This window comes from Ochotona curzoniae, unplaced genomic scaffold (assembly GCF_017591425.1).
Source record: "Ochotona curzoniae isolate NIBS_2020 unplaced genomic scaffold, NIBS_Ocur_1.0 contig_1302, whole genome shotgun sequence".
NCBI classification, from domain to species: Eukaryota; Metazoa; Chordata; class Mammalia; order Lagomorpha; family Ochotonidae; genus Ochotona; species Ochotona curzoniae.
Genome location: NW_024465035.1, coordinates 7,852,818 through 7,865,737, shown reverse-complemented (window position 1 = coordinate 7,865,737; position 12,920 = coordinate 7,852,818). Strand labels below are relative to the sequence as shown.

The window sequence follows — 12,920 nt, the reverse complement described above, 5'->3', positions numbered from 1 at the left end:
ACTCAATGCTTAACGAAGACTCGTGAGCACTCACATGCCAGATTGCCCTGAGTCACAACTTGGCAGATGAGTGAGGCAAAACAGAAGTCTTCCATAACTTACTACGACTCTCCTGAAATACAGCAGATGCCTCACCAGCATTCGAGGCCAATGCCGAGGGGACTGGTAAACCTGTGCTACCCAGATTACACAGGTGAGGTTTTAGCAGTAGCAAGCTCCCTTCGTATTACTCACCAGACACCTGCCCTAAAAGAGACAGCAGCTTGCAAAACCTAAATATAGGCTTAGCATTTGCTTCCATATTACCATAAACATTTTCCTTCAACAGAAAACAACAGCGCATTTTGAGTCACCATGTGTAATTAAGACATGAACATTCAAAATTCTTCCAAACCAGGAGGACAACAATTGGATATTCAACCTAGCAAGATTGATTACTCCTCATCAGAGGTTACAAAGCTTTTTCTACAAAGAAATAGATAATAAATATTTTTGGATTAGTAGTTCATACGGTCTCTGTCTTAGCCACTCAACTGTGTTGTTTTAGTGTTAGAGCAATAAGAGACAATGCATAAACAAGTGAGCATGGCTGTTTTCCAACAAAACTTCATTTATAAAAACAGATGTCCTCCTAGATAGGGACCATAATTCATTTACCCCTAATGTGGAAGCCTAGAGACATACTGTACATCAGAAATTAGTTCCTGATCCCTGGGGAATTTGATCAGAGTCTATAGTTAATACCAAAGTATTTAAGAAGCATAATTTGCTACTGTGAGAAGTGCGGGCCTTCGGAAAGAAAAACAGTGTTTTGTCCAGAACCATTATCCAATTACACACCAACTTCCTAAGAGCAGGCAAGTCATTTTTCCTTCTCATTTTAGAATTATATTAACTGTCCTTTCTTTGTACAATAGGTTTCACTGCCAAAGACCAGAAAAATCTGTGATGAAGGTTTTGCTCCCAAATCCAAGAACAGAAGCTAAATCAGGAATTATGGCACTGAGTAGAAGTTTTCTGAGCTGTATCATAAAGCAAATACATGCAGGGCAACCAGGAATGTATAATCATATCCTTGAATTCTACCTAAGGAATGCATACAATCTGTTCTCTTTATATTAATAAAAAATTTTTTAAAAAAGATATCAACATAAAAAAGCATAAAAATACAAAGCAGGGGCAAAATCTGAGGTTTAGTGGGTAAACCAACATTTCTAGTGCTGGAATCCTACGTGGGTGTCAGTTTCAGTCCTGGCTGTTCCACTTCTTGTCCAGCAAATGGGTTTGAAATATAGGAGAGGATAGCTCAAGCCCTCGGATGCCCACACCCACTCTGGAGATCCAGAGTAAGCTCCTGGCTCCTGGTTTCAGACAGGCCTAGTTCTAGCCATCGCAGCCATTTGTGGAGTGATCCAAGGATGGAAAACATCTCGTCTGTCTCTCTGCATGTAACTCTATCCTTCAAATAAATAAATCAAGCAAGTCAGGTGTTTTCTGTTGTAAGTGCACATTTCAGGGTTATTTTTGACACTTTTTTCTCACTTCTCAAGCCAAAGAGATCAACAAATCCTGTCAATCTGAGTAGTGAAAACTGGAAATAATTTTTAATATTATTCACTCTGGAAACTCTGATAACCAAACACTAGACCAAGCCAGGGTTTCACTACTATCTCTGTGTTAAAATCCCTTGAAAACAACGAAAACAGAAACTTCTGGCCTTTCCCATAAATCTAAATAAGTGACTCCGGACAGAGCCTGATAAATTACACTTCTCAGGAGTCACTGCTCTTCCAATCACTCTGAAGTGTTCTGAAGTCCAGGCAGTTACTATTGCCTACATGGTTGGCATGCCTCACATGATTGCAAAAAAACAAAGAAAACACCTTTGTAAAATTAAGTTCATCACACAACTTCCCTGTCTGATTGTTTTTAGTTAACCATTGGCAGCCTGACCATTGTCTAGGAAACTTCAAAATCTGTCCTCCCTTCCGTTTCCACATTCTGTCTGGCTGCTTGTCCTCCTATCTCATTGGCCCTCTTGCCACTTCTCAAGTGAGCCAAACTCAGCACCTTTGCGCATGTGGAATACTTTCCTCATTCTCTCTTCTATGTAACAACTTTGATGATTCAAAATTCAACTCAAATATGGCTACTTTCCTTAGGCAGACTTCCCTGTATTCCCCACATAATGGTCATGTGCTTTCAGATCATTGGCGTGTGTGCGTGTGCGTGATCATTTGCTCAGTTCTTCTTTTTCAATAAGAATGTGAAGTATAGGAGGGTAAGGAACTTCTTTATTCTCATGTACACAGCAGAGCTCCTGAAACAGGCTTAATAGGTGTCTTAACATTTATACTAAAAAAAAAAAAAATAGAACTATTCTAAGATGAAATCAAGCTATTCAATGATAATGCTATGAGTTGCATTAGTGGGCGCCCATCCTGTGTCAGACAATATCTGAAGTGATATTTAAGTCTATGAAGCAGATGCTATTACTGCCATCACACATTTTCCAGAAGAGAAAACAAAGGCTATGGTAGTTGAAGTAAACTTCACAAGATCTCAGAGTTAACTAGTAATGGAAAGTGTTTTGTCTGGTGGGTATGAATCTACACTCTAGGAATCATTATAATGAGTATATATGTGCTTTTAAAAAATCATTTCTATAGCTTACTTGTTTCTGTGGTTTTCAGAACTTAAAGAGATTAATATTTACTCGCCTTTTAGAGGCAAGAGTAGACAGTAGTTAAACAGCTAAATTGAGACCCCACGGAGTGTGTTATTGAACATGCAAAGATCAAAACTCAAATCTTCTTGTGTAAAGGTCATGTTTTCTACCCTAGTAGAGCAGTAAAAAAGTGCTGTCTGTAATGACATGATTTTTACTCCATTTTTGTTCAATTGTGCAACCGTAAATGAGGACTCATTTTGAACACGCTGCCAAGTTGCTAAAGCCCAACATCTGGACTACCTCTTAGAGAGTTCTTTCAGTCCTCAGAGATACTCAGATGCCAGTACTTCCAAGTAGAGCAAAAATTCCTCCTCCTTTAACATTTAGAGTGGATCTACTGTCTCTAGTTTCAAGCCAAAGGATTTCTGGGATGTGTGCAATTTGCTGGCATTGTCTGCATTCTCTCGTGGCTGTCACTCCAGCTGCTTTTCCCTTGCCTCTTCTTGCCAGTTGGCTCAGGGGAGGCACTCACCTCTTTTGACTGCCTTATTTGTTTATGTTCTTTGTGCTTTCATTGGCCTAATTTCCCAGAGGCAGTTGGGACAGATAGGAATAAGGCAAAGCAGAAGGATGCCTATGATTCATCAATCCTTTAGGGTCCAATCCCACATTGCTGAGTTTAAGATACCTAAGGACAACTTGGTCACTTTCCATCACAAACAGCTGTTGATTTAATAGTCCAGAAGAAATGTCCAGAATACAACCACCACTCCCTGTGTGTAATACAGAGAATTAACAGATACTTTCTAAGCAGAAAAGGAGATAGTGTAGTAACATCCAGAAACAGAAACAGTAGGGGAAGATAGAATATGCATTTTTAAGGACATTTGGAAGGAAAGTAAGCAGGAGGATCCAAATGAGCATATAGGAGAGTGGGAGACAAACCGGGGAAGTGGAAAGAGCCGTATGAAGCCTCCACTGAAACAACATTGAGCCAACTATACATTACATATTTATCATGTATTGAGACTTGGCCTAGGACTAAAGATACAAAGATCCATACGCCATCCTTCTCCAAGATGACTAGAGAGACTGATGTCCCAGCATTTGCCACTCCTCCACAGCAAGAAGAAAATGACAAGCAAATACGTGCATTCTCCAGAATTAGGAATGCCATAACCAAGCAAGGAAGACAGGACAATACTACATCCCAGACAGCTGGGATGGCAGCAGACATAGAGGAATAAAAACCACTGGCAATTGCCCTATATATATGAGAAAGAATAAAAATTTTATCTTTTACCATATTAAAAAACTTAAAATGGATGAAGCATCTAAATGTAGCATTTGAATTTCAAAATTACTAAAAGAAAACATACTGAAGATGCTTTTGGATATTGGAATGGAAAAGCACTTTTGCAATAGGACCTCAAAGACCCAGAGAGTAAGAAAAAAATGGACATACGATATTTCATAAAACTAAAGAGTTCCACAGCAAATAAAACATTCAGCAGAGTAAAAAGACAATCTACAGAAGGGGATGGAATATTTTCAAATTATATATCCTGGAGAGGGTTTATAACTTGAAAGTATAAAAAAACTCAAGCAATTCAACCGCACAAGAGATTCAATTCACTTAGACAAAGGCAGTCAATTTGACCAGTTTTCAAAGGAAGATGTATAAATTACAACAAGCACATGAAAAAAATGTGTAACATCACTAATTATCAGTGATATACAAATCGGAAACCACAATGAAACACCACCTAGCTCCTGTTGGATTGGTTGTTACAAAAAAGACAAAAAGAAGATGCTTCCAAGGATACAGATAAAAGGCAATGGAACACTGTTGATAAGAATGTAAATTAACACAGTCATCGCGTAAAATAGTGTGCAAGCTCCTCAGAAGCCACATGACTGAATTACCCAGCAATCCTGCTCCTGGATTTATTTCCAAGGGAGAAGGCAGCATTGCCACATTGATAGAAGTATTCATAATGACCAATAAATGAAAACATCCCAAGTGTCCATCAAAATTCTGGCAAGGATGAAAAGAAAACTCTTACCCACTGTTGATGGGAATGCAAATTTTAAGTTTATGGAGATCAGCATGGAGAATCCTCTTTTGTGTATTTGTCAGATTGTTAATTTTAATGATCTTTGAATATATTAAAATCTACTGTAAGTGAAATTCACATGTTTATGTTTGATCATTGCTTAGGATCCTTGCCTAAATTTGTAATAACCATAGTCTCCTCACAATTTATTTGTTGAGTTCTTTATTCAGTGGAGCATTAAGCCTTTGATTATAATTGAAATTAAAAACATATTACCCCCAATATTGAAAAAAGAAACTAAAACCAAATTTACCTGGGTAATTCACTCCTGAGTATATATCTAAAAGGAATGAAATCAGAATATGAAGGATATATCTGAGCCCCCCTACTATGGCACAGCTAATCATAGTCAAGACATGGAATTACCTTATTTGTCCATTGATTCATAAATGGATATTGCTTAGCCATAAATAAGACTGAAATCCTGACATCTTTGGCAAAATCATTGAACTGGAGGCCATTATGCTAAGTGAAATACTTCATACAAACACCATAAATGGGAGTTAAGTAAACACATTTATCTTTAATAAACAGGAGTCAAGTAAATAGAGTTATTATGCACACAAAATAGTGATTATCAGTGTTCGGGAAGTGAGACAAAAAGGGTAGAGCAAGGCGAGATAATGACTCCTAAGACCCACTCGGAAGTAGCAAGCTCTAGAATTTCAAAACGCAGTGGGATGACAGTGGTTCAAAATAATGTATTCTGCGCAAAAAACCCGAAGAGACAAAGATGGAGAAGTGGAGAGCCTAGGCGCCAGGTGTGAGTGATCGGTCCTGTGCATATATACGTTGAAAAAGTGAACTGTGTCCCACAGTGAATGTTCCAACAGATGTTAGATATTTCTATTTTATGAAATCATCTGTGTACTGAAGCTGACTTTGAAGAAGTGAACATTTGGAGGAAGCTGGTTAGGCAGTAAGAGTGAATGCCAAATCTTAGCAAGACAAGTCAAGCGAGGCGTTTCTAATGAAAGCACTGCAGCCATCTAATGGTCTCTCTCTATTGGCCTGGAGAATGCAGGCTAGCACAGAACCCTTCCATACAAGAGTGCTGTAAAACCCTGTTCATTGATTAAACAATACAACCTTAACTATGGCCACAGAAAAAGGATGTGCTCTGAGTAGTGTGTTCAGCTATGTGATCAGAGAAGGAAAGCCACTTTCATTTATAAAGTCCAAAACTTGAACGTATGCAAGCAGAATGAGAAATCGCAGGGCAGGCTCAGAACAAAAGTTGTGTTTCTGTGAGAAATTCATGCTGGTGGTACAATGACTTTGGTCTTGTCTTACTGTTTAGTGCTCATAAGATTTTCCCGTTTTAAAAAAAGGATTCTGTAAATTTGTATTTCAAAGACAGATTTACAGAGAGAAAAGTAGAGACAGAAAGAGGAATCATTTGCTGGTTCATTCTCCAAATGACCACAAGGGCCAGAGCTGAGCAGGTCTGAAGCCAGGAGCCTGGAGTTTCTTTCAGATGACCCATGTGGGCGCAGCGACCCAAGCACTTGGGCTATCCTCTGCTGCTTTCCCGGGTGCGGTAGCTGGACTCGAGGTGTAGCAACCAGCCAGGACACGAACCTGTGCCATATAGGATGCTGGCACTCCAGACAGGCTTAACTTAGTACACCATGATGCTAGCCCTGAGATTCTCTTCTTGAACACACACACACACGGTCACTTTTTTAAAAGGGGAGGATGGCACAGTGGCAGAGGAGGATGATCAGGCACTGCCAAGTGGGAGGCCGGGAAAAAGCTCCTGGATCCCATACTCAGATCAGTTCAGCTCTAGCCACTGAGAATATTTGCAGAGTGAACCAGGAAATGGAAATCTTTCTCTTTCTGCCTCTACCTCTCTTTCTCTGCTAAAAATATGTCTTTCAAATGAAAAACAATCTTAAAAAAGGAAACTAAAAATTACTGACTTACTATAAAGATTACTCTGTCTCTATATGCACAAAATTGTCAGCAAAAATATTAAGAACAATGCGTGTTTCGGTCTGAGAGCCTGCCAGGTCTCAGGGGAGAGCTCAGAGCAATCGCACTGGAGAAAACAACCATGAGAATGGCTGCAGAGACGTGCCTCACCATTCCCTAACACATTTAGTTGCAAGGACAGACATGAAAACTATTTTCCCAGCTCTATCAACACCAGGATCAAGAAATGATGATTTCCTTAAACTTTGGAGCTGAAACAGCGCTTGGTTTGATTGAAATATGTATGAAGTTGGATTTTTTGTGTCAAAAAAATTTGGCTGTTTCTTTATAGCTTATTTTCGTTGATGCCATCATGTAAGGATGAAACCTACTGTAAGTGGCTTACCGGATAAAACGCAACATTTATGTAGCTGGTAAATAGATACCACATTCTTGATGACAAAGAGTGAGTTTTTTTTTTCCTACACAAACAATAATCAAGCTTTACTCATCTAGATATGGCTGCAATTCTTTGGCATTCTTCCCATCAAGAGGTAGGATCCAGGTCTCCTTCCGACAGCTCTGGGTGAATGCTCCGAAGCCATACTGGGTAGCTTCTCAGACTGAGTTATAGATCTTGAGGTTCTCACAAGGTTCAAAGAATAGCAGACGACTCAGAACCCTGTATACTAAAAGGGCCACATGTAGACACTTTGACTAATCTTTTTTTAAAAATTATTTGTAATGTTTACATAGATTAGTTGTGAAGATTCGAGGTTCAGGGCAAAGTTGGGTGAGACACTGTTTCCACATTTTCATTTTTCTTTTCCTGTATCTGGAGGAGGAGGGAGAGAAGGGAAGACATGCCCAGCCTCCTAAGCACCACAGTACCCTGGGATGGGAGACAGCCACCTGATGTCATCCCAGGGTCCCCAGTGTGGAGCATGCTCACAAGGTTCTGCCCAAGGAGTTTTGATAGTTCTGAAGTGATATCATTTTGCCAATCCAAGCAGAAGGAAATCCTTGCCAGGTAGGCCCTTAGCCCTAGCTTTAGTGTGTTCCAGTGAGTGGTGACAGGTGGTGGCCGAGGCTATCTAGCCCAGCTCAGGTCTCCCACTAGGGCTGGCACATTGATCCTGACCCGTAACATTGCTCAAACTTCCCCCTCTAAATCACCAGGTCTCTCAGCCCCTTCGCTTATTTGCAAGTACAGTGGCCTTGTTGATGTAAATCCCTCATTAGTCATTCCTCACCTACAACATACTCACTCAGCAGTCCTCCCTCCCACACATTCACTTACCACCTTCCCTGGGAAATCCATGGGAAATCCTGTGCCTGGGAGTGCATGGGTTTCACAGCCCAGCCTTCTCAAGCCCCAGCTACCAGTGGGGTGGTACGCTGGTCTGGAGCTCTGCCCACTAGGGATACGTGTGCTGGCCTGGGACTTTTCTCCTCCACACACTTAAGATCCAGGTACACTTGCACTTCCCTAAGCCCGGTTTGCTGCACACTAGCCTAGGGCCCTCCCCTCCTCCTCTTCTATCCTTCTAGGGCCAAGCATGTGGAGAAATCCCCAGGCTGGTTCTGCCTGCCTGCACGCGAGCTCCAGGTCCCTGCACGCAACTGCCAGAGCCATTCCCCAAGATCCCCCTGCAAGCCCACATCCCCATGATCCCTTGACTGCAGCCCCCAGGCTCGCTGGTGCAAAAGGCAGTGGGCCATCCACAGGCATGCCGACACAAGTACAAAAGGCTGCTTTGACTGATCTTATCACAGACATTCAAGAGGCCAGATGTCCATGATGGCAGACATACATGAAGCCATCTCAGACTACAAACCAATGCATCTCGTATCTGATCAGCACCAACCAATCAACTTTGGCCATCTCCATCTGGAGGAAGAATCGTCCACCCCAGCCCAGCCTGAATTCCTGGCCTGTAAGACTTTAAGTTATAACAACTGCTATATTCAGTCATTGGATGCTGAGGCAGTTTCTTACATAGCAATAGGAAAGTGGAACACTGCATAAACCGGGTAACACATTCTTTATTCTCCCAACTTGTAAGAATACGGTCATATCCTTTACACAGAAAAAAAAGTTTCTAAAGTCTCACTTTCACAGCTTTTCAGGAAACCAAGTGTCCTTTAAAATCTGTGTAAATGCTTTTAAATGTGATGGAAAGATTTACACATTCTAGTTCTGTTTCCAGTCAAGTAAAAATCCCAGTTCCACACCACTGTCCTCAGGCTCAATGGATTCCCTCATTTATTTCCCATACCACCCTACCATGCAAGGTTAATGCCCAGGATGCTGGCAACTTTAAAGACAATTAATACCCTAAAAGATATCCATGAAGAATATGGTGTTTGCCTACCATTTCTTGATTCTTGAATCCACAAGAGTGCTATGTAAGCATATGATCTGGATTTGCTCAAAATAACTTTCTTTCCTCCTCAAGTCTCCCTGAATCTCAGGATAAATACCTTTCATGTTCAGTGGTCTCAATCCTGGTCTCTCTAGCTCTTGAGCCAGATCCCTGGCTGGCTTGCCTCATTAGTCACTAGATGTGGTGAAAGTCTAAAATGACCACCAGCGACGGCCAGGCAGGAACTCTCCCATCCACAGTAGATGTTCATTTAGCCACTGTACTTTCCATTAAAAAGCATATGCTTGCTGTTCCTTTATTGCGTGGATGGGCAGAACATCCTTAGCTCTGAAATGTGGATCTTACATGAAACTATTCCATATGCAACACCATAATTTCATCTCTTAACAGTCAAATGTGGAAGTCACATATGCTGTGCATTTAAAATGCTAATTTTGAGAATAATCTGACATTCAACAGCCCCAGGGCTTCATCTCTTTTCCTAAATTGAGCTCTAATTCTAAAATACCTAGAGGGTGTTATCAAATATTCTGCTACACGGTCACATTGAATAACAGTGTAAAAGAACACACTAAGAATATCTAAGGGGGACGGCATTTTTGTATTGGATTAAGCAACAGCCATAACTACCACATCCCATAGAAGCACCAGTTCAAGGCCTGGCTGTTCTAGCTGTCTTCCAGCTCTTTTCTAACATGCCTGAGAAAGCAGCGGAAAATGTCCCAAATGCCTGAACCCGTGCCATACACCTAAGAGAACTGGATAAAGGTACTGCTTACAGGCTTACAGTTTTGGCCTGGTCCTGTTGCAGTCTTTTGGGGAGCAAATTAGTGCATGAAAAACTTTTACTCTCTTTTTCTGAAACTCTGTATTTCAAACAATGAGAAAAATCTTTGATGAAGTGTATCTTACGTATGAACAATATTAAGAGGTAATGAAATTGATAGACAGTAAGCTGAAGACTCTAAAATACCAATAAAAGAAACTGAGGGGGGGGGCATGTTATGGAACAGAGTTAAACAGAGTTAGATGCCTGGGGCTTTCGCATCTGTATCAGAATGTCTGACTGAATCCGGTTCCCCTGGGAGCTATCAGATGATGCATCGAGTGCTTGTACCCCTATCACCCACATGAGAGACCTGGATAGGGTCTTTGGTTACTAAATTTCACCCAGCCTTGCTGCACTTTTTTCAGGTGCTTGTGAAGTAAACCAATAACCAGTGGGTGTAAGAATCTCTCTCTCATTTTCAAATAAAAATCAATAAATATATATATATTTTAAACTTACATAAAAGACCTTAGTATAAAACCAGACATCAAAAAAAAAAAAATCCCAAGACTAAATATCTACCTTTGATACAGATACCTTGATACCTACCTTCTCAATACTATCATGAATTTTATGCACACTACAAAACAACAACAAAATAATAAATGAACCTAAGGCAAACTAAAAACTTTCTGCACTGTAGCTGTAACAATTATTAGAATGAAAAGGCAATGTACGGGTTAGGAAAATGTTTGAAAATCATGTATCTGAATAGGAGCTATTAAGTATATTTATAAACAATCAGAACTTAATAGCAAGAAACTATATAACTAAATTAGAAAGTGAGCAAAGGGAATCAATAGGTATTTACTCAAAGATATATAAAATACATAAGAGATAAAACACACATAAAAATGATCAACAGATATGAAAAGGTGGTCAACACCATTACTAATGGCATACATGCAATTCAAATTCATCATGAAATAATACTGCTCCGCCCCTTTCAGGAAAGTTACTATCTAAAAGACCAGAGATGGCAATATTTGCAACAGTAGAGAGAAAAGAAACTTCTTTTACTTCAGTGGTAGAAGGCAAGCTGATGTAGCCCTTGGGGGGAAAAAAAATAGATGCTTCTAAATACACTGAAAATGAAAATATTATGTGACACAGCACTCCCTCTTATAAGTATATATCCAAAGGAAATCAAATCATCAGTCCATGTAGATAGGAACTCTCATCTTCATTTAAGAATTATTCAAAATAACCAAGGCATTGAAACAACGTTGGAGCTCATCAGTGGGTGAGTGGATAAAGTAAATGTGGTATATACACTACAGAGTATCACTCAGTCTATAAAAGGGAGGACATTCTGCCATTTGTCAGAACATATATGGATCTGGAAGACAGTATGTTTAGTGAAATGAATCAGACACAAAAACAAAAATATCACATGATCTTACATATACCTGGAATCCTTAAAAATATTTTTAAAAAAAAGTTAGAGAGAGAGAATAAAACTGGCTACCAAAGTTATATTGGAGAATGGGAAGGAAATGGGAAGATACCAATTGAAGAATACAAAATAGTAAATACAGAAAATGAGCAGTATAAAAGCTCTACTCTATATCTTGAGGACTGCAGTTAATAATACTGCATTGTATTAAGCATTTTTGCTAAGAGACTATGGAGTACTGACACTCTGTGGTCCATGTGTACGACTATCGGCTCCATGCACCAAGTCCACTGCTGCCAGACAGTGAGCAAGTGACGTCCGTGAACAGGGAAAGCAGAATGAGAGTACCACAAAGACCCCTCAAAGAAAAAGAACTGTTGTGACCATGGATACACCAAGATCTCGAGGGTTACTCTGCCCCCCATAGTCACTGTCCAGATCCCAAGACTAGCTACTGAATCCCACCAGCTAACTATCCAGCTGCTGAGCCAGACTGCATTCCTGCCCAGGCTGGGGGAGCTGCCGGGGTACTGTGGATGCAAGCTCCGGCACATCCAACACACTGTCCACTGGGAATGGAATACTTGATGCAGGTTGATCAGACAGTCATTCATCAAGAAGTTAACCTGATCGAAGTCTTAACAGATTTTCAAGGTAAAAACAAATATGAAATTAAGAACAGCCTTGAACAGAAGATTTTCCTGGCAGTAGAAGACACTGCTTGCTATACATGAAATTTCTGGGATGCACTTAGATCTTTTGAGTATTCTTGATAATATGGTCCAAGAAGTGACAGCTCTGGAGTAACCACTAAGCTGTGGTTGCTGCCTCTGCTGCCCTCAGGAATCAGAAATCAAGCTCCATGTGGTGCACCAATTGGGTGTATATTCCAGATCTGGCACCCATTTCTGCCCAAGTTTAGAACTCAAGAGAAGAAAGATTTGCTAAAACTTTGTGATCCATTTATTGTAAACGTTGTGGAGATGTTCATTTTGAGACCAAAAGTCTTGATGATTTAAAGTCTGGTTGGCAAGATTTCTAAGTGGTGGAATGGGTTTTTGAAAGAGGCATTCACACATCCTGATAACTACGAGATTCAGTTCCCTTCAGACCTTGATGTGAAAATGAAAGCTGTGATGCTTGGTGCTGTTTCCTCACAAATTTCATGTTTTTTGGAAACTGTGGAGGCCTGAGCCAGTAATAAGAGTGTGGTAGCAGAACCACACAAGTCTCTTCTGTGAAATCTGTATGGGATCTTTTCATAAGAATTCAGTTCATTATCTGAATTCACAAATTTTGGGGCCCAGGATGATAGCCTAGTGGCTATCATGTTCCCATTGCTCCACTTGCAATCCAGATCTCTGCTTATGGCATAGGAAGAAAGAGAAGGATGGCCAAAGTTTCTGGTTCCTGGTTTCGGATTGGTATAGCTTTGGCTGTTGTTGGCCATTAAGAAGTGAACCAGCAGATGGACTATCTTTCTGTTTCTCCCTCTCCCTGCAAGTCTACCTTCTCAATAAAAATAAATAAATCTTGAAAGAATATGTATATATTTAAGTAACATTTAGAGGCAGAGCAAAACAGTAGTTGAGTGAGATCCTCT

At 40.3% G+C, this 12,920-nt stretch overlaps 1 protein-coding gene and 1 pseudogene across 1 annotated transcript in view; one reads left to right on the top strand and one right to left on the bottom strand.

Moving 5' to 3' along the window:
• Positions 1-12,920, bottom strand: part of KCNH8 (potassium voltage-gated channel subfamily H member 8) — a 202,496-nt gene that overhangs the window by 120,423 nt on the left and 69,153 nt on the right. The gene's annotated exons all lie outside the window — the stretch shown is intronic.
• Positions 8,507-12,518, top strand: LOC121145832 (annotated as a pseudogene).